Genomic DNA, 18,824 nt, shown 5'->3' on the forward strand with positions numbered 1-18,824 from the left:
GGACCAGGCCGGAGCCAGAAGCCAAAAGCCAGGAGCTTCCTCCAAGTCTCCCACAGGGACCCAAGCACTTGGACCACCTTCCATTGCTTTCCCAGCATACTAGCAAGGAGCTGGGTCAGAAGTGGAGCAGCTGGGGCACAAACTGGTACCCACATGGGATATCAGTGCCACAGGCAGTGGCTCAACCAGCTACACCACAGTGCCAGCCTGAAAATAAACGTCTAAAGATTTTTAAGACCAACCAGGTGTGGGCAAGACCCAGCGGAAAATTAAACTCGAGGCAGGGAAGAGAAGGTGACTGGGCTGCATGTCTGCCAATTGCCACCTGCCTGGTTGCCATGCATGTCACCCACACCCTGCATCACCAGCAGTAAACACCCAGTGGGGCTGCCCAGCACACAGATGACAGACAAGAGCATTTGCTCCTGGGGTAGCACTAGGACTTGCTGGGAGGAAAGCTGGGGAACTTTCTGGGGTGATGGAAATGTTCTGTATTACATCTTGACGAGGGCTTAGATTACACAATGACATGGGCCAGCATCTGTTGGACTCATCAGATGGAACATGTTAGACCTGCACGTTTCAGCACATACGCATTTTATCAAAAACATCCAGCTCAGAAGCACTCATCGGTGCTTCTGAATTCTGGAACTTTAGACAAGATACTGGAGGGGGGAGGGGAGGTATGCAGGTAGGAGGCCAGAGAGATGTGTCACAAAGCAAATGCAGCAGAATGCTAGGTATGGAAGCTACATAGCAGGCACACAATTGTTTAGATAGGATTCCTACAAGTCTGCAATGAATACTGTCCTGATAAAAGGCAGGAAAGAAAGGGATGGCTGGCACGGGACTGAGTTCCAGAAGAGTTCAAAGGCACAGCAACAGCAAAGGAAACAGCAGCCCAGAAAGGTGGAAAAGCTACACCTTGGCCTTGGCACTGTGGTGCCGAGGGTTAAGCAGCCTCCTGCAATGCCGGCATCCCAGATGAGCTTCAGTTCGAGACGTGGCTGTTCCACTCCTAATCCAGCTCCCTGCTAAAGAGCCTGGGAAAGCAGCGGAGGTTTCCCCAAGTGCTTGGGCCCCGGCTATCCACGTGGGAATCCTGGATGGAGTTCCTAGCTCCTGGCTTCAGCCTGGCCCAGCCCTCAAGGGCTGAGTCAGGAGGCCACCCTGGGCTGTGGGAACCATGGGATCGGCCTGCTCTCATCTCCCAGTCTCCAACTCAGTAACCAGTCTGCTGAGGATCTGACCCCTGTTCAGATTCAGTAATGGGAACCAAGGGCATTAAGGGGTCTGTCTCATGCCTGTAGCATGTGGTGTGTGATCTCCACCCCAACCAGTGTTGAACCAAACTAAAGGATGTCTGAACAGTAACTATGTAAAACATCGCTTGTGCAAGGCAACAATGCAAACTTCCCAGGGTCTGACGCACTGACCACACCTACCCTTGGTGGGGAGCAGTTTGGAGGTGACCTCCAGTGTCTCCAGGGGTTCCTGGCCAATGTTTTCTAAGGTGACGATGAGTTGCTCAGTCCCTGTGTTGAAGAGCTGCATAGACACGTTGGTAGATTTCTCGTCACCAGAGGAAGGCTGCAACAAGTGTACCAATCTAAACCAAAAGCAAGGAGAGTAAACTGAAGGAAGAAACCAATGCTGTGTAGGAATGATTCACATCAGGAGCCGGTGCTGTGGTATAGTGGGTAAAGCTGCTGCCTGCAGCACAGCATCCTATGTGAGCGCCAATTCAAATCCTATCTGCTCCACTTCCAATCCAGCTCTCTGCCAATGTGCCTGGGAAAGCAGCGGAAAATGACCCAAGTACTTGGGCTTTTGCACCCATGTGGGAGACCCAGAAGAAACTCCTGGTTCCTGGCTTTGTCCTGGCCAAGCCCAGTCATTTGGGGAGTGAACCAGCAAATGGAAGTTCGATTCTGTCTGTCTGTCGCTCTTTCTCTCCCTTTCAATTAATTAAAAAAAAAAGATTCACATCAGGTTAAAGGGTGACCACATTTTGGTATTCAGAAATAGGAGCTAGAGGTGCTGGCACTGTGGTGCAGCCTGTTAATGCCCTGGCCTGATGTACCGTCATCCCATATGAGTGCCGGTTCTAGTCCTGGCTGCTCCACTTCCCATCCAGCTCTCTGCTATGGCCTGGGAAAACAGTGGGAGATGGACCAAGCCTTGGGGCCCCTGCACCCAAGTGGGAGACCTGGAGGAAGCTCCTGGCTCCTGGCTTTGGATAGGCACAGCTCCAGCCATTGCAGCCAATTGGGGAGTGAACCATTGGATGGACGACCCCCCCTCTGCATCTCCTTCTCTCTGTATAACTTTGACTTCCAAATAACTCAAGGGGCTTCCATAGCCTTGGAAACTCATGACTGGTGCATAGGGAGATTATTGATGCCATAAACAGGAGTGTCAATTTGTAAAGTCAACAACAGGAGTCACTGTGCACTTACTCCTCATGTAGGATCTCTGTCCTTAATGTGCTGTACACTGAGGCTTAATGCTATAACGAGTACTCAAACAGTATATTTCACTTTGTGTTTCTATGGGGGTGCAAACGATTGAAATCTTTACTTAATGTACACTAAACTGATCTTCTGTAAAAAAAAAAAAAAAAAGAAAAGAAATTATCAATTCCCAACTTGACTCTCACTGGGATTAAACATGACAATAGGTCTGATCTGATTTCATCATCATTTAAAAAAAATCATCTATTATTTTTCACTTTATGTTTCTGTGTGGGAGCAAACTGTTGAAATCCTTACTTAAGGTATACTAAGCTGATCTTCTGTATATTAAGATAATCGAAAATGAATCTTGATGTGAATGGAAGGGGAGAGGGAGTGGGAAAGGGGAGGGTTGTGGGTGGGAGGGACGGTATGGGGGGGGAAGCCATTGTAACCCATGAGTCGTACTTTGGAAATTTATATTCATTAAATAAAAGATAAAAAAAAAGAAAAGAAATAGGATCTAGAGAATCTTGCCTTTAAATGAGAAATTCAAGAACCAACCATGCTGAGGACAAGTCGGGCTCTGTAAGCCAGGCACATGATGTGCCTCGGCTCCAGGCTCCCATCAGAGGCACTTTTTTCCCAAACCACTTTTTTCCCAAACCTAATCCTGAAAAAAATAACAGCACAACAAGTCAAGGCAACTTCCTCTGCACCATCTGTAACAGCGTTCCTCGCTCCTAGGTCAGGGAAGAAAAGCCGATGCACAGCCTCCCTGCATGACCCCTGTGCGGCTCACATATCTGTCTTCCTGGGCGAACGTGTCAGGAGGTAACAAAACTCGGCCAGGACTAATCACTGGGCGTCTCACACAGCAGGGTGCCCAGGCCTTCTGTGCTGCAGGGGAGAGGGGCAGAAGGAGGCACCCACAGTGTAGGAGCCCCAGAGCTGTGAGGAATGGCACTGCTGCAAAGGCACACTTGGGAAGTGGCACTGGAACCCAGCTCCCACCGGCAGCACTGTCCTCCTTGGCCATGTGCTGGCCCCAGAGCCTTCCCAAGGCAGGAACGATGTTTCTGTCTGTTTGCTATCAGCTCCTAGCCTAAGAAAGGACTTCGAAGACCAATCCCATTCACATAGCTACAAAGAAAATAAAATAGCTTGGAATTTTTTTTTTTAATTTATTTGGCAGATAGAGTTAGAGTGTGAGAGAAACAGAGAAAGTCTTCCTTTCACCCCCAACAATGGCCACTACGGCTGGAGCTATGCTGATCTGAAGCCAAGAGTCAGGAGCTTTTTCCTGGTCTCCAACATGGGTGCAGGCACCCAAGCACTTGGGCCATCCTCCACTGCCTTCATGGGCCACAGCAGAGAGCTGGACTGCAAGAGGAGCAACTGCGACTAGAACCACCGGCACCCATATGGAATGCTGGCACCGCAGGTGGAGGATTAACCAAGTGAACCATGGCATTGGCCCCAGCTAAGAATAAATTTAACCAAGAATTTTCAATATTGGAGAATCACAAAAGATTAAAGAAAGGAATAGAAGAGGACACCAAAACAACAACAACAAATTGAGAAGCTTCTGCACTGCAAAAGAGACACTCAGCAAAGTGAAGAGGCAACTAACAGTTGCAAAGTATGCAACTGATAAAGGATAACCTACCAGAAACTTTCAAGAAACTCAACAACAGCAAAACAAACCACCCACTCAAGAAATGGGCAAGGGACTTCAACAGGCTAAATATTTCAAGAAAGGAAATCTAAATGGCCAACAAACATATGCAGAAATGCTTAGGATCGGCCAGTGCCACGGCTCACTAGGCTAATCCTCCATCTGCGGCGCCGGCACCCAGGTTCTACTCCCAGTCGGAGCACCAGATTCTGTCCCGGTTGCTCCTCTTCCAGGCCAGCTCTCTGCTGTGGCCCAGGAGTGCAGTGGAGGGTGGCCTGGGTGCTTGGGCCCTGCACCCACTTGGGAGACCAGGAGAAGCACCTGGCTCCTGGCTTTGGATCGGCGCAGTGCACCGGCCACAATGTGCTGCCGGAGTGGCAATTGGGGGGTGAACCAACGGAAAAAGGAAGACCTTTTTCTCTCTCTCCCTCTGACACTGTCCACTCTGCCTGTCAAAAAGAAAAAAAAATGCTCAGGATCACTAGCCGTCAGGGAAATGCAAAGCAATACTACAATGGCCTTGTGAATGTGGGGAAAAAGGCACCCTAATCCACTGCTGGTGGGAATGTAAACTGGTATTGCCACTGTGGAAGACAGCATGGAGATCCCTCAGAAATCTGAATACGGACATAGCATATGACACAGCCATTCCACCCCTGGGAATATACCTAAGGGAAGTGAAATCAGCATATGAAAAAAGAGTTATCGCTGCCCCCGTATTTACTACAGCTCAAATCACAGCAGCAAAAATATGCAATCAGCCTAAATATCTATCGCCTTAAGACTGAATAAAGACATTATGGGCTATGTACATATGCAGACTGCATACATATACAGACTGCATAGCCTGGCTATTGTGCACCCTACTGCAATAAGCATAGGCCTATGAAAACCTCCCTGTCTATAATGATTTCTTTTTTTTTTAAAGCTATAGTACCAAATCTTTTGAGGTTTAACGGCTATTTTTTTGACAGGCAGAGTTGGACAGTGACAGAGAGAAAGGTTTTCCTTCCGTTGGTTCACCCCCCCCCCCCCAAATTGCCCTATGGCCGATGCACTGCACCGATCTGAAGCCAGGAGCCAGGTACTTCTCCTGGTTTCCCATGGGGTGCAGGGCCCAAGCACTTGGGCCATCCTCCACTGCCTTCCCGGGCCACAGCAGAGAGCTGGACTGGAAGACGAGCAACCGGGACAGAATCCAGCGCCCCAACTGGGACTAGAACCTGGTGTGCTGGTGCTGCAGGCAGAGGATTAGCCTAGTGAGCCGCAGCGCCTGCCAAAATACAGTTCTTGAAAACGCAGTGAAACTGACAAAACGTTTATCCACAGGAAACAGGGGAAAAAAAGAGAACAGACTCCAGTGACTTAACAACAGAAATGACAGCGAGGACATTACTACCAACTTTACCAAAATAATAATCAAAAAGCACTGCGGAAAATCCACAGAGCCCTAACATCACACCAAATGCCAGGAACCCGAAACTGTCCTCCTAGACCAGGAAACGGACCAGCATTTTTGCCCTTGTTCCTCCAGTCCACAGTCTCAGAGGTCTAGAGCAGGGCGGGTGGGCCATCACAAAGCAAACACACGGGAACGCGGGGCCATTCCGGGAGGAGACAGAGCCACCTCTGCTCTCGCACAGCTGCTCGCACAGCACGACCGCGACGCCACTCGCACCGTCGGGACCCAGTGGGAAACCGCAACAGCCGCGCGTCACTCACCTCCAAGGGGGCCCGGTCTGCTGGCAGGACAGAGGCCCGCCAAGGCCGCTGCTTCCAGAAGGGGCCGAAGAAGAGAAACGCGCCTGGGAAACGGCGCGGCAGCCTCTCCTGATCCCGGCCTGGCCCTGGGGCCGCTGGGTCTCCCTCAGGCTCGGCCAGCAGCATCGCAGACAGCTACTCACGGCTCGTGCAGGCTCTCGGCAGGACCGGACACGGCGCTGACTCCCACCTGAGCACCACTGGGCTGTAGGCGCCAGGCGTGCGGGTGCACTTCCGGGTCACAGCGCCAGGCGCAGGCGCACTCCCCACTGGCCGTCACCATGGCGACACAGGATGCTTCTGCACACTGCCCCATCCAGCCTCCGAAGTTCCAGGACTGCTTCCAGTCTTGCCTCTCCAGGGTTCTCTGGGAGAAGCTGGGCCATCAGCGTCTGCATCCCTGAGTCACAGCCTGGATAGTGTCTGTTTCATTTGACAGGTTTTCTTCTAGATGCTCAGTTAGTTGTCACAGATCAGGGGGAATATATGATATTTATCGCTTGGGGACTGGCTTATTTCACTCACCATGATGTTTTCCAGATTCCTCCATTTTGTAGCAAATGACTGGATTTCATTTTTTACTGCTATATACTATTCTTTAGAGTACATATCCCATAATATCTTTATCCAGTCTTCTGTTGATGGGCATTTAGGTTGAGTCCATGTCTTAGCTATTGTGAATTGAGCTGCTTATCTAAGTACCTGAATATATATAAATTATTATATGTATAATATAATATACATATATATTATTTATCTAATTACCTATATATATATATCTCAGGGCTCACACATTTTTTTCATTCTGGAATCCTTATTTGTTTTATTGTTTTGGCTTACCACAGCTGCATTTTCCTTTGTTTTTGAGCTGTTCACCAAAAGTTTGCTTGTTTCAAATTTAATTATTTGTTTATTCATTTGTTTATTTATTCTTTTAAAAACAAAACTGCATTTGACATAGTATCGCTTATGATACAAGAAACACATTAAATTGGAGTTTTATGATTAGAAAACTACAGGGAACACCTACCCTTATGATCTATGTGTCTGGGAAAAGTGAAGGAGAAGGATTTTAAGTTTATCCAAAATGAATTTGACTGCAATTTTTTTGTTTAAATCATTTGAAATGCTGAAGCCCCTTGGCCAGTATTGAGAGGCACAAACCAGAAAATCAGTTCTCCTGTTACTAAGCTCTATATCAGATCTGGCTACAGCCTCTTTGCTTGTTTGTTTTGCATTTTAATGCATTACATTTCATTTTGGCTTATAAATATTAATATGTTACATTTTGACTTCATTCTACATAATTTTACATAATTGTAAAAATGGTCTTCTTTAATCAGGGCACTGGCATTTAACCTTCTGGAATCATACGTTTTTTTTTGTTTTGTTTTGTTTTGGCTTCCAGCAGCCAGCTGTTTACGGGCTGTTACACACTTTGTGTGTGGCACAAAGGAGAAAAATCTGCTTCTCTCATTGCAAAACTCCATATCAGATCTGGATACAGCCTCTTTGTTTATTTGCTTTTTTAGGTATTTTTAATGTATTATATTTCATTTCAGTTTATATATTTTATTATGTTACTTTTTGACTTCACGCCAGATTAAACAATTTTGGTAATTGAATTAATTTTCTTTTTTAAATCAGGTCTCAGGCATTTCACCTTCTGCAATCCTACTTTCGTTTTCTTATTTTCCCTTACAGCAGCCAACTTTTCCTTTGTTAATGAGCTATTGCCCCTTTTATTCCTTGTTTTCAATCTATTCATTTGTTTATATATTTATTCTGTCATAAACAACAATAAAATTGACATTGTATCACTTATGATACAATAAAACACAAAAAAATTGGAGTTTTATGATTAGAAAACTTTTGGGAACACCTACCCTTATGATGTATGCGTCCGGGTCAATTAAATTTTAACTGTATTGTGCAAGAGAAGGATTTTAATTTCTCCAAAATGAATCTTACTGCGATTTTCTTGTTAAATCATTTGGAATCCTAAAACAACTTGTCTGGTTTTTGGTTGCACAAACAAGAAAAATCTGGTTCTCTTGTTGCTAACTTCCATATCAGTTCTGGCTGCAGACTGTTGGTTTATTTGGTATTTCATTTCATTTGGGCTTATACATTTTATTATTTTACATTTTGGGTTCAGGCTGCATAATGGAATTCTGGTAATTATGCAAATACCCTTTCTTTTTATCAGGGCACTGGCATTTTACCTTCTGGAATTCTAGATTTTCTTTTATTGTTTTGGCTTCCACTAGTCAATATTTTCTTTGTTTATGGACTGTTCACCACATTATTTTGACTTTAAATTTATTTGTTTATTCATTGGATTATTTATTCTGTCCTAAATAAAAACACATTTGACATAATATCCAATATGATACCTAAAACAGCAAATTGGAGATTTGTGATGAGAAAACTACCCTTATGATCTATCTTATGGGAAAAATGAAATTTAAGTGGGAGAGAAGAATTTTAAATGTCTCTAAAACAAGTTTAACTGCAGTTTTCTTATTAAAATCATTTGGAATTCAAAATCAGCAATCTTGGCCTGTTTTGGGTGCCGCAGACTAGAAAAAGCTGGTTCTCTTGTTACAGAGCTCCATATCAGTTCTGGCTACAGCCTCTTTGGCTGTGGTGGTTTTCTTTTTCTTTTTTTTTTTTTTGTATTTTTTCATGTATTGCACTGCATTTTGGTTTATGAATTTTATTACGTTACATTTTGGCATCATGCCAGATAATGGATTTAAGTAAACGGATAAATGCTCTTCTTTAATCAGTGTGTAGGTTTTTTACCTTCTGGAATTCTAAGTTTGTTTTATTGCTTTGGCTTCCAGCTGCTGCCTTTTTCTTTGTTTATGGGCTGTTCTGCACAGTTTTATGATTTTTAAATTTATGATTTTTTTAAATTTTATGATTTTTAAATTTATTTATTTGTGTATTCTGTCAGAAAAACACACTTGTACAGAAAAACCCAAGAAATTAGAGTTTTATGATTAGAAAACTACAAGGAACACCTACCCTTATGATCAATGTGTCTGGAAAAGTGAAATTTAAGCCTTTTGTAGTAGAGAAGATTTTTAAGTCTCACAAACCAAGTTTGACTGTGATTTCCTTGTTAAAATAATTCAGAATTATAATTTGTAGTAGAGAAGATTTTTAAGTCTCACAAACCAAGTTTGACTGTGATTTCCTTGTTAAAATAATTCAGAATTATAAAGCAACTTGACCTGTTCTGGGTGCAACAAACCAGAAAAATCCAGTTCTTTTTGCAAAGCTCCATATCAGATCTGGGAACAAAATCTTTGTTTCTTAGTATTTTGGTAATTTTATTCATCAATTGCATTTCCTTTTGGTTTATATTTTAACTATGTTACATTTTGCCTTCATGCTGATAATACAATTCAGGTAATTGGATTAATTTTCCTTTTTAATCAGGGTTCAAGCATTTTAATTCTTCAATTCCAGGTATTTTTTTTTTGGCTTCCAGCAGCTGCATATTTCTTTGTTTAGGGACTACTCCCAAATTTTTCCTTGTCTTAAATTTATTTGTATGCTTATTTATTTATTCTATGAAAAACAATACATTAGAAATAGTATCACTGTCGATACAAAGAAACAACAAACTGTCATTTTATGATTAAAAAACTGCAGGAAACACCTACTCTTATGATCTACTTGTCTGGAAAAATTGAAATTTAAGCCCTCTGTAGAAGAGAACGTTTTATGTTTCCCTAAATTGAGATTAACTGAGGTTTTCTTCCCAAACTCATTCAGAATGCTCAAGCAATTTTCCCAGATTTGGGTGGCACAAACAAAAAAAATACAGTTCTTTTGTTAATCACCTCCATATCAGATCTGTCTAGAGCCTCTCTTTGTTTGGGTTTTTTGTTTTTGACAGAATAAATGAACAAATGAATAAACAAATAAATTTAAAACCAGAAAAAATCTGGAGAACAGCCCATAAACAAAGGAAAATATTCTGCTGGTAGCCAAAACAATAAAACAAACCTAGAATTCCTGATTAAAACAACATCATTAACCCAGTACCTGAATTCCATCATCCAGCATGAAGCCGTAAGGTAACATAATAAAATTTATAAACCAAAATGAAATATAGCACATGAAAAAATGTAAAACAAACAAACCAAGATCAGTATCCAGATCTGATATGGAAATTTGAAACAAGAGAACTAGATTTCGCTGAGGTTTTTTTTGAATTTTATTTTAAAACGTATTTGAGAAACACAGAGACACACCACCACCACCCCTCCTACCTGCTGGTCCAGGCCCCCAAATGCCTACAAAGGCCGCCCAATCACCAGAGGGTCTGTTCCAGCCACACCTGACCCCGCCTCCACCCTCCCCCACCCAGGCAGGTGCTCCGCGACCACAACTGCCTGCAGAAGCTGCTGCAGCACCTGACCTCGCACAGCCTGACCATTGTGAGCAACGCGTGCTGCACGCTCTGGAACCTGTCGGCCTGCAGCACGCGAGACCAGGAGCTGCTGTGGGACCTGGGCGCCGTGGGCATACTGCACAACCTGGTGCACTCTGGGCACAAAATGATCGCCATGGGCAATGCCGCTGCGCTGCACAACCTGCTGGCCTACCAGCCCGCCAGGCACCAGGCAGCCGCCACGGCCATGTCCCCCGGCACCTGCGTGCCCATCCTCTATATGTGCAAGCAGCGGGCACTAGAGGCAGAGCTTGATGCCCGGCACCTGGCGCAGGCGCTCGGCCACCTGGAGAAGCAGGCCCTGGCCGAGGCGGAGGCCGAGGTTGCAGCCGCCGCCAAGAAGCCACTGCTGCCCCTGTGGCACCTGGACGGGCTGGCGCGGTACTACGCCTCCGACTGGGGCTGCTTCGAGGACGACCACGACGCGCCCTCCCTGGCCGCCACCACCGCGGAGCCCGCCAGCCCAGCCATGCTCTCCCTCTTCCTGGGCAGCCCCTTCCTGCAGGGCCAGGCACTGGCCGCACCCCGCCAGCCCGCCGCAGTCTGGAGCCCGAGAAGGAGGAGGGCAGCAAGGCTGTTGTGGCGGCCAAACCCAAACCAAGCTGGTGCTGGCGGTCCGCCGAGCGACCATCTGATGGAGGACATCTCGGCCTTGCACACCTCGTCTGACTACAGCTTCAGCCTCAGCTCCGAGGATCCCGGGCAGGAGGTGCGCAGGGGTGGGGTGGGGTGGGGAGGGCAGGCGCATCCCCTGCTGCTCAAGGCAGCTCATGCCAGCCTGTCAGACGACAGCCTCAACAACAGCAGCAGCAGCAGCGCCGGCTACTGCCCGCGGGAGCACATGAGGACCTGCCCGCTTGCCGCGCTGCCCAAGCACTGCAAGGAGCTCCTGGGCGGGCAGCCGCGGCCCGCTCGGCTCGACCGTGGGCCCACCCGGGATGCCGCTGGCGCCAACGCCCGTGTGCGCACCATCAAGCTGTCGCCCACCTATCAGAACGTACCTCTGCTGGAGGCCGCGGGCAGGGCAGGCACCAGGGATCCTGGCGGCCCCCAGGCGGCCCCCAGGGCCTGGAAGCAGCACTGGCTGCCGTCTGAGGGCCTGAGCAGGTGCCCGAGAAGCTGGGAGCTGGCTGGCCGGCCACGGCCAACAGGGCGCTGCAGAGGCTGGTGGCGCAGGAGGGGCCCCTCTTGCTGACCCGCTGCAGCTCGCTGTCCTCGGCCGGACTCCCCGGCCCCAGCGAGGCCAGAGACCTGGACAGTGAGTCCTCCCTAGAGGGCCTGGAGGAGGCCAGCCCCAAAGAGGCGGAGCTGGACGGGGCGTAACGCGGGCCCCCGCCCATGGCCATCCAGGCCCGCCGGCGGGGCTGCGGCTGGCGCCTGGGCATGGAGCTCCTCGGAGAACTGTGTGCAGGAGACGCCGCTGGTGCTGAGCCGCTGCAGCTCCATGAGCTCCCTGGGCAGCTTCGAGAGAGCCCAGCCATCGCCAGTTCCATCCCCAGTGACCCCTGAGGCGGACTAGGCAGCAGCATGGTGAGCCCCAGGGAGCTGCCCAACAGCCTCGGGCAGACCATGCCGCCCAGCAGCAGTAAGACGCCGCCGGCCACGCAGCCAGGCCAGCCCAAGGACAGCCAGGTCAGCCTGCAGTGGGAGAGCTACGGGAAGCGCTTCCTGGACATCCCCAACTGCCGGCAGCCCTGCCGCCTGCCTTCTGAGCTGGACGCCTGCAGCATCCGCTTCACCGTGAAGAAGCTGGACGAGAACTTCTGCGCCTCCAGACTCAGTGCGCTGGCCCTGCACGAGCACTACGTGCAGCAGGACCTGGAGCTGGGGCTACTGCTGCCCACCTGCCCCGACCTCCGCGCCAGCCACTGTCAGTGAGAAGAGGCCGCCGGACGCCAGGAGGGGCCGGCACCCGCGGGCTCCCGCACCGCACAGCCGCGGACCAGGAGCTGGAGCTGCTGCGCGAGTGCCTGGGGGCGGCCCTGCCCGTGCGGCTCTGCAAGGTGGCCTTGGCGCTGGAGCCCGACCGCAGGGCATTGCCCATCCGCGTCTACATGCTGGTGCCCGCCCCGGCCTAAGAGGACGACTTGTGCACCAACTCGGCCGAGGGCACTCCGGTCAGCTTCTCCAGCGCCGCCTCCCTCAGCGAGGAGACCCTGCAAGGGCCCACCAGGGAGCAGCCCGAGGCCGGCTGGACAGGCGGGAGCCCCCCGGCCTCGCGGCCCCAGCCAGCCAGATCTCCAGGAACCGGCTCAAGGCCGGGGGCGATGGCCGGAGCCCGGAGCAGGGCCGGGGAACAGGCAGGAGCCGGACCGGGCTGGAGCTGCCACTGGGCTGGCCCGCAAGTGCCCACTTGGACCAGGCTGGGGGGAGGGGGGAGGCAGTCCCTGTGCCTCAGGACGCCCACCAAGGAGGCCGTGTACTGCCTCTATCACTCTGAGGAGGCGCCGTCCTCGGCCGGGCCGCCCCCACGGCGACTGTCCACCATCCCATGGGCCCTGAGGTGGGGCGGGAAGGAGGCCCGGGCCCCAGCCAAGGCGGCCTCTCAGGCCCAGCCGCCCCCCCATCCCAGCCCAACCCTGGCTGATCACCAAGGAGACCCCCACCTTGCTATTCTCTGAGCTCTTCTGCCAGCTCGCTCAGCGATCCCGAGCCCTGTGAGCGGCCGGCCAGGACAGCCACCTGGGAGGCCCGGAGCCCACGGTCCCCCAGGCCCTGCGCCAGGGACCACAGCTCCCCCAGGTCGTGCTCAGAGGAGGAGCTCCTGCACTGCTGCATCGGCTCAGCCCTGCCCAGGCGCCGCAAGGCCCGGGCTCTGGGCAGGACTAGTGGCCGGCAGAGGCACCCCAGGACTGCCTCGAGGAGGTGGCCGGCTCAGACCAGGCCTCGGACCTGGACAGCGTCCAGTGGCACACCATCCAGGAGGGTGCCAACTCCATCATCACGTGGCTGCACCAGGCGGCCTTCTCCAAGTCCGACTCCTTCCCTCCCTCCCTCCCTCCCTCCCTCCCTCCTTCCTTCCTTCCTTCCTTTCTTTTTGACAGGCAGAGTGGACAGTGAGAGAGAGAGACAGAGAGAAAGGTCTACAATTAAATAGATTTAAAACCAGAAAAAAATGTAAGGATCAGCCCGTAAACAAAGAAAAAATCGTTTGCTGGAAGCCTAAACAATAAAACAAACCTAGAATTAAAGAAGAAGGTAAAATGTCTGTTTCCTCATTAAAAAATATTAAATCCAATGACCTGAATTCCATTATCTGGAATGAAGGCAAAATGTAACATATTAAAATTTATAAACCAAAATGAAACAATATATGAAAAATGCAAAAACAAACAAACAAAGAGGCTGTAGCCAGAGGCTGTAGCAGGATCTGATACAGAGCTTTGCAACAAGCAAATCAGATTTTTCTGGTTTGTGCCACCCAAAACTGGCCCAGTTGCTTTAGCATTCCAAATTATTTTAACAAGTAAACCACAATCATACTTGTTTTTTAGAAACTTAAAATGCTTCCCTTATACAAAGGCTTAAATTTCACTTTTCTCAGACTCATGGATCATAAGGGTAGTTGTTCCCTGGAGTTTTCAAATCATAAAAAGACAATTTGTTGTGTTTTTGTATCATAAGCAATACAAAAGTCAAATGAGTTGGTTTTTTTGACAGAATAAATAAATAAACAAATGAATAAACAAATTTTAAGTCAGAAAAAAGTGGGGAATAGCACATAAACAATGAAAAATTGGAACTGGAAGGTAAAATTACTATGTACTGATTAAAAAAAGAAAATTAAGCTAAATACATGAATTTTGTTATCTAGCATGAAGCCAAATTGTAACATACTAAAATTTATAAACAAAAATGAAATGTGATTCATGAAAATAATGCAAAGCAAACAAACAACCAAACCAGCAAAGAGGTTGTAGCCAAATCTGGTATGGAGCTATGCAAAAGGAACCAGATGTTTCTGGTTTGTGCCACCTAAAACCTTTCACATTGCTTTAGCATTCTAGATGATTTTAACAAGAAAACTGCAGTCAAACTCATTTTAGAGAAATTTAAATTCCTTCTCTTCAACAAAATGCTTAAATTTCTCTGTTCTCAGACACAAAGTTCAAAAGAGTAGGTGTTCTATGTAGTTTTCTAATCATGAAACTCCTACTAGTTGTGTTTTTGTTGTTTTTGACAGAATAAATGAATAAACAAATAAATATAAACAAGATATAAGGTAGGGAACAGCCCATAAATAAAGGAAAAACATCTGCTGGAGCCAAAACAATAAAACAAACCTAGAATTCCATAAGATAAAATACATGTGCCCTGATTTAAAAAATTATCTAGTTACCAGAATTCCCTTATCCTGCATGAAGCCAAAATGTAACATAATAAAATTTATAAGCCAAAATGAAATGTAATACATGAAAAAATACCAAAAAAAAAAAATAAATAAACAGAGGTTGTAGCCAGAACTGATGTGCAGCATAGCAAAAAGAGATTCAGATTTTTCTGCTTTGGGCCACCAAAACCTGGAGAGGCTTCTTTAGCGTTCTGACTGATTTTAATAAGGAAACTGCAGTCAAATTCATTTTGCAGAAATTTAAATCCTTTTCTTCTTCAAAAGCCCTAAATCTCACTTTTCCCAGACACATATCATAAGGGTAGGTGTTCCCTGCAATTTTCAACTCATAAAATCAATATTTATTGAATTTGATTGTATCACAAGAGATACTATGTCAAATGTGTTGTTTTTGACAGAATAAATAATGAATAAACAAATAAATTTAAAACCAGAAAAAATATGGTTACCAGCCTGTAAACAAAGGAAAAGGCAGCTCCTTGAAGTCAAAATCAACAAACAAACCTAGAATTCCAGAAGGTAAAATACCTGAGTCCTGATAAAATAAAAAAATTAATTTATTTCCTGAATCCCATTATTGGGTATAAAGCCAAAATATAACATAAAAATATTTATAAAAAAGTGAAATATAATTCATGAAAAAATGCAAAAAATAAACTCATTTTGGAGAAGCTTTCAATATTTCTCTTCTACAAAAGGCTGAAATTTTATATTTCCCAGACAGATAGATCATAAGCATAGGAGTTCCCTGTAGTTGTGTAATGATAAAACTCAAATTTTTGTATTTTTTAATCATAAGGGATACTATATCAAATGTGTTTTGTTTGACAGAATCAATAAAAACAAACAAATGAATACACAAATAAATAAATTTACAAATGAGACAAAAAAAAGAGAAAGAAAAAGAAAATGAGTTCACCTCAGACCTCAGGTTTCCCTTTTAAAATAATCGGGAATGCTGCAGCAACACTTCATTAGCTGGTTTTGGGTGGTAAAAGCCAGAAAAATCCAATTCTGTTGCTACTAGTCATGATTAACAGACCAGGCCATATTTTCTTTCCTTTCTTCTTTTTAAAAATTTTTGTGTTGTATAAAGGAACGCCTCAGGCAAACTCAATTTCAATAACTGTGAAATCCTTCTGAACTGAAAAAGACTTAAATTTAACTTTTCCCAAATACACATATCAGAAGTGACTATATTCTCTGTATATTTCTAATAATAAAATTCAGATGTGGCATTTTTTATCTTCATTTATTCCATGTCAAATATGTTGTTGTTGATGACAGAAAAAGTAAATAAATATATTTTAAAAAATAGGAATCTCTGAGGGTAAAGGCACATAACCAAAAGGATGAGGAATGGCAGGGAGACAAAACATAAAAAAAAAAAAAAATGAGGAATCCAAATGGTAAAGTGCATGTGTCATGATATGAAAAATAAGACTAAAATAAGCTAAAATAATAAAAGACTAAAATGTTTTAAAAATTACACAATAAAATGTACCACATGAAAGTTAAAACAAATAGAATGAAAATGTGGCCTGTTCTGTTAGTCATGGTTAGCAGCAATAGAACTGGATTTTTCTGGTTTCTACCACCCAAAACCAGCCAATGAAATGTTGCTCCAGCATTCCTGACTTCTTTAAAGGAAAATTTGAGGCAAACTCATTTAACATAACGGTGAAATCAGTCTATATTGAAAAAGGCTTAAATTTAAATTTTCCCAAATACATGAATTAGAAGTACAGGTGTTCTCTGTGTATTTCCAAGAATAAAATCTCAGATTTTCTTTTGTTTTTGTATCTTATGCTGTACTATGTCAAATATGTTGTTGATGACTTAAAAAACATTATCTAAAAAAAAATTTAGATAATTACCTAAATTATCTAAAAAACAAAACAAAACAGGGATCCATGAGGGGATTGGCACATAGCTAACAGGATAAGACAGCCACCAGGAAGACAAAACAATAACAAAACTGAGGAATCCAAAAGATGAAATGTGTGAGCCATGATTTAAAAAAAAAAAAAGACCACATATTCAATTATATGTGCTAAACCATCACACAGAAAGCCAAAAAATAACACTAAAGTTTAAAAAAACTTCAAAATAAAATATACCATAGAAACAAAAAAATAAAATGTGGCAAGTTTTATTCATTGTGATTAGTAGTAACAGAAATGGAGTTTTCCAGTTTGTACCACCCAAAATTGGCTGATGAAATGTTGCTGTAGCATTCCTGGTTTTTTTTTAAATGGCAAACCTGAGGCAATCTCATTTTCAAAAACCATGAAATCCTATTGAATTGAAAAAAGGCATATTTTTAACTTTTCCCAAATAGATATATAAGAATTATATGTGTTTTCTGTATATTTCCAAGAATAAACCTGAGTTTTTTATATATATCTTAAGGTATACCATGTCAAATGTGTTGCTGTTGAACAGAAAAAACAAATAAATGTATTGAAAAAAACAGATTCCATGAAGAGAAAGGCACATAGCCCAAAGAATAAGGGAGGCAGCACTAAGTAAAAATAATAAATAAAAAACTGATAATCCAAAAATGAAATGCATGAGAGATGATTAACAACAACAATAACAACAAAACAAGACTACATATCAAATTAACTGAATCCACCATGAGGCACGAAGACAAATAAATGACAGACAACTGACTGAACACCAAAAAGGAAACCTGTTGAAGTGAAATGGACACTATGGGAAACGGTGACTTGATCAGCATAGCCCTGACTGTTAATGAACAACTTAATACATTATCCCTCTTAGTAGTTTTTTTGTCTGTTCTACATAATATGACTGGTTTAATTCTGTAATTAATACACAGTTATTCTTAAGTGTTGAAAATTAACTGAAATGTGATCCCTGTTAAACATAAGAGTAGAAATAAGAGGGGGAAGAGATGTATAATTTGGGACATGCTCAAGCTGACTTGCCCCAAATGGTAGAGTTAGAAACATACCAGGGGATTCCAATTCAATCCCATCAAGGTGGCATGTACCAATGCCATCTCACTATTCCAAGTGATCAATTTCAGTTCACAATTGATCATAATGAAAGGACTAAGAGTCAAAGGGAGCACATAAACAAGTCTAGTACCTGCTAACACTAACCGATAGAATAAATAAAGGGGAAAGTGGTCCAACATGGGAAGTGAGATACTCAGCAGACTCATAGAATGGCAGATGTCCTAAATAGCACTCTGGCCTCAGAATCAGCCCTAAAGCCATTCGGAGCTGGCTGAAAAGCCCATGAGAGTATTTCAGGCATGGAAAGCCAAGACACTCTGGCAAAAGATCTCTGCGAGTAAGATCCCAGTGGAAAGAACAGGTCTTCAAAGAAGGAGGTACCTTTCTCTGAAGGGAGGAGAGAACCTCCACTTTGACTATGACCTTGTCTAAACAAGATAAGAGTCGGAGAACTCAGAGGGCTTCCATAGCCTTGGAAACTCATGACTGGAGCATAGGGAGATTACTGATGCCATAGACAGGAGTGTCAATTGGTAAAGTCAACATCAGGAGTCACTGTGCACTTACTCCTCATGTAGGATCTCTGTCCTTAATGTGCTGTGCATTGAGATTTAATGCTATAATGAGTACTCAAACAATATATTTCACTTTGTGTTTCTATGGGGGTGCAAACTGTTGAAATCTTTACTTAATGCATACTAAACTGATCTTCTGTAAAAAAAAATAAAAGAAATTATCAATTCCCAACTTGACTCTCACTGGGATTAAACATGACAATAGGTCTGATCTGATTTCATCATCATTAAAAAAAATCATCTGTTATTTTTCACTTTATGTTTCTGTGTGGGAGCAAACTGTTGAAATCCTTACTTAATGTATACTAAGCTGATCTTCTGTATATTAAGATAATCGAAAATGAATCTTGATGTGAATGGAAGGGGAGAGGGAGTGGGAAAGGGGAGGGTTGTGGGTGGGAGGGACGGTATGTGGGGGAAGCCATTGTAATCCATAAGTCATACTTTGGAAATTTATATTCATTAAATAAAAGTTAAAAAAAATCAAAAAAATCTTAAAAAAATTAAAAAAAATAGTGTAAAATAAAATATACCACGTGATAATTAAA

At 44.7% G+C, this 18,824-nt stretch overlaps 1 protein-coding gene and 1 pseudogene across 8 annotated transcripts in view; one reads left to right on the top strand and one right to left on the bottom strand.

Annotated features, from left to right (window-relative positions):
- Window positions 1-18,824, bottom strand: part of LOC127482730 (monoacylglycerol lipase ABHD2) — a 709,665-nt gene that overhangs the window by 592,372 nt on the left and 98,469 nt on the right. For 7 of the 8 annotated variants that reach the window (XM_070054436.1, XM_070054437.1, XM_070054434.1 and 4 more), the window contains one exon: window positions 1,446-1,609. The gene's annotated coding sequence lies outside the window, so the exon portion shown is untranslated. Of the gene's footprint in view, window positions 1-1,445; window positions 1,610-5,853; window positions 6,595-18,824 lie in introns of all 8 variants that reach the window. The other variant, XM_070054435.1, reaches the window with a different exon arrangement.
- On the top strand, window positions 10,254-16,772 carry LOC138844806 (adenomatous polyposis coli protein 2 pseudogene; annotated as a pseudogene).

This window comes from Oryctolagus cuniculus, chromosome 12, assembly GCF_964237555.1.
Source record: "Oryctolagus cuniculus chromosome 12, mOryCun1.1, whole genome shotgun sequence".
Lineage (NCBI taxonomy): Eukaryota > Metazoa > Chordata > Mammalia > Lagomorpha > Leporidae > Oryctolagus > Oryctolagus cuniculus.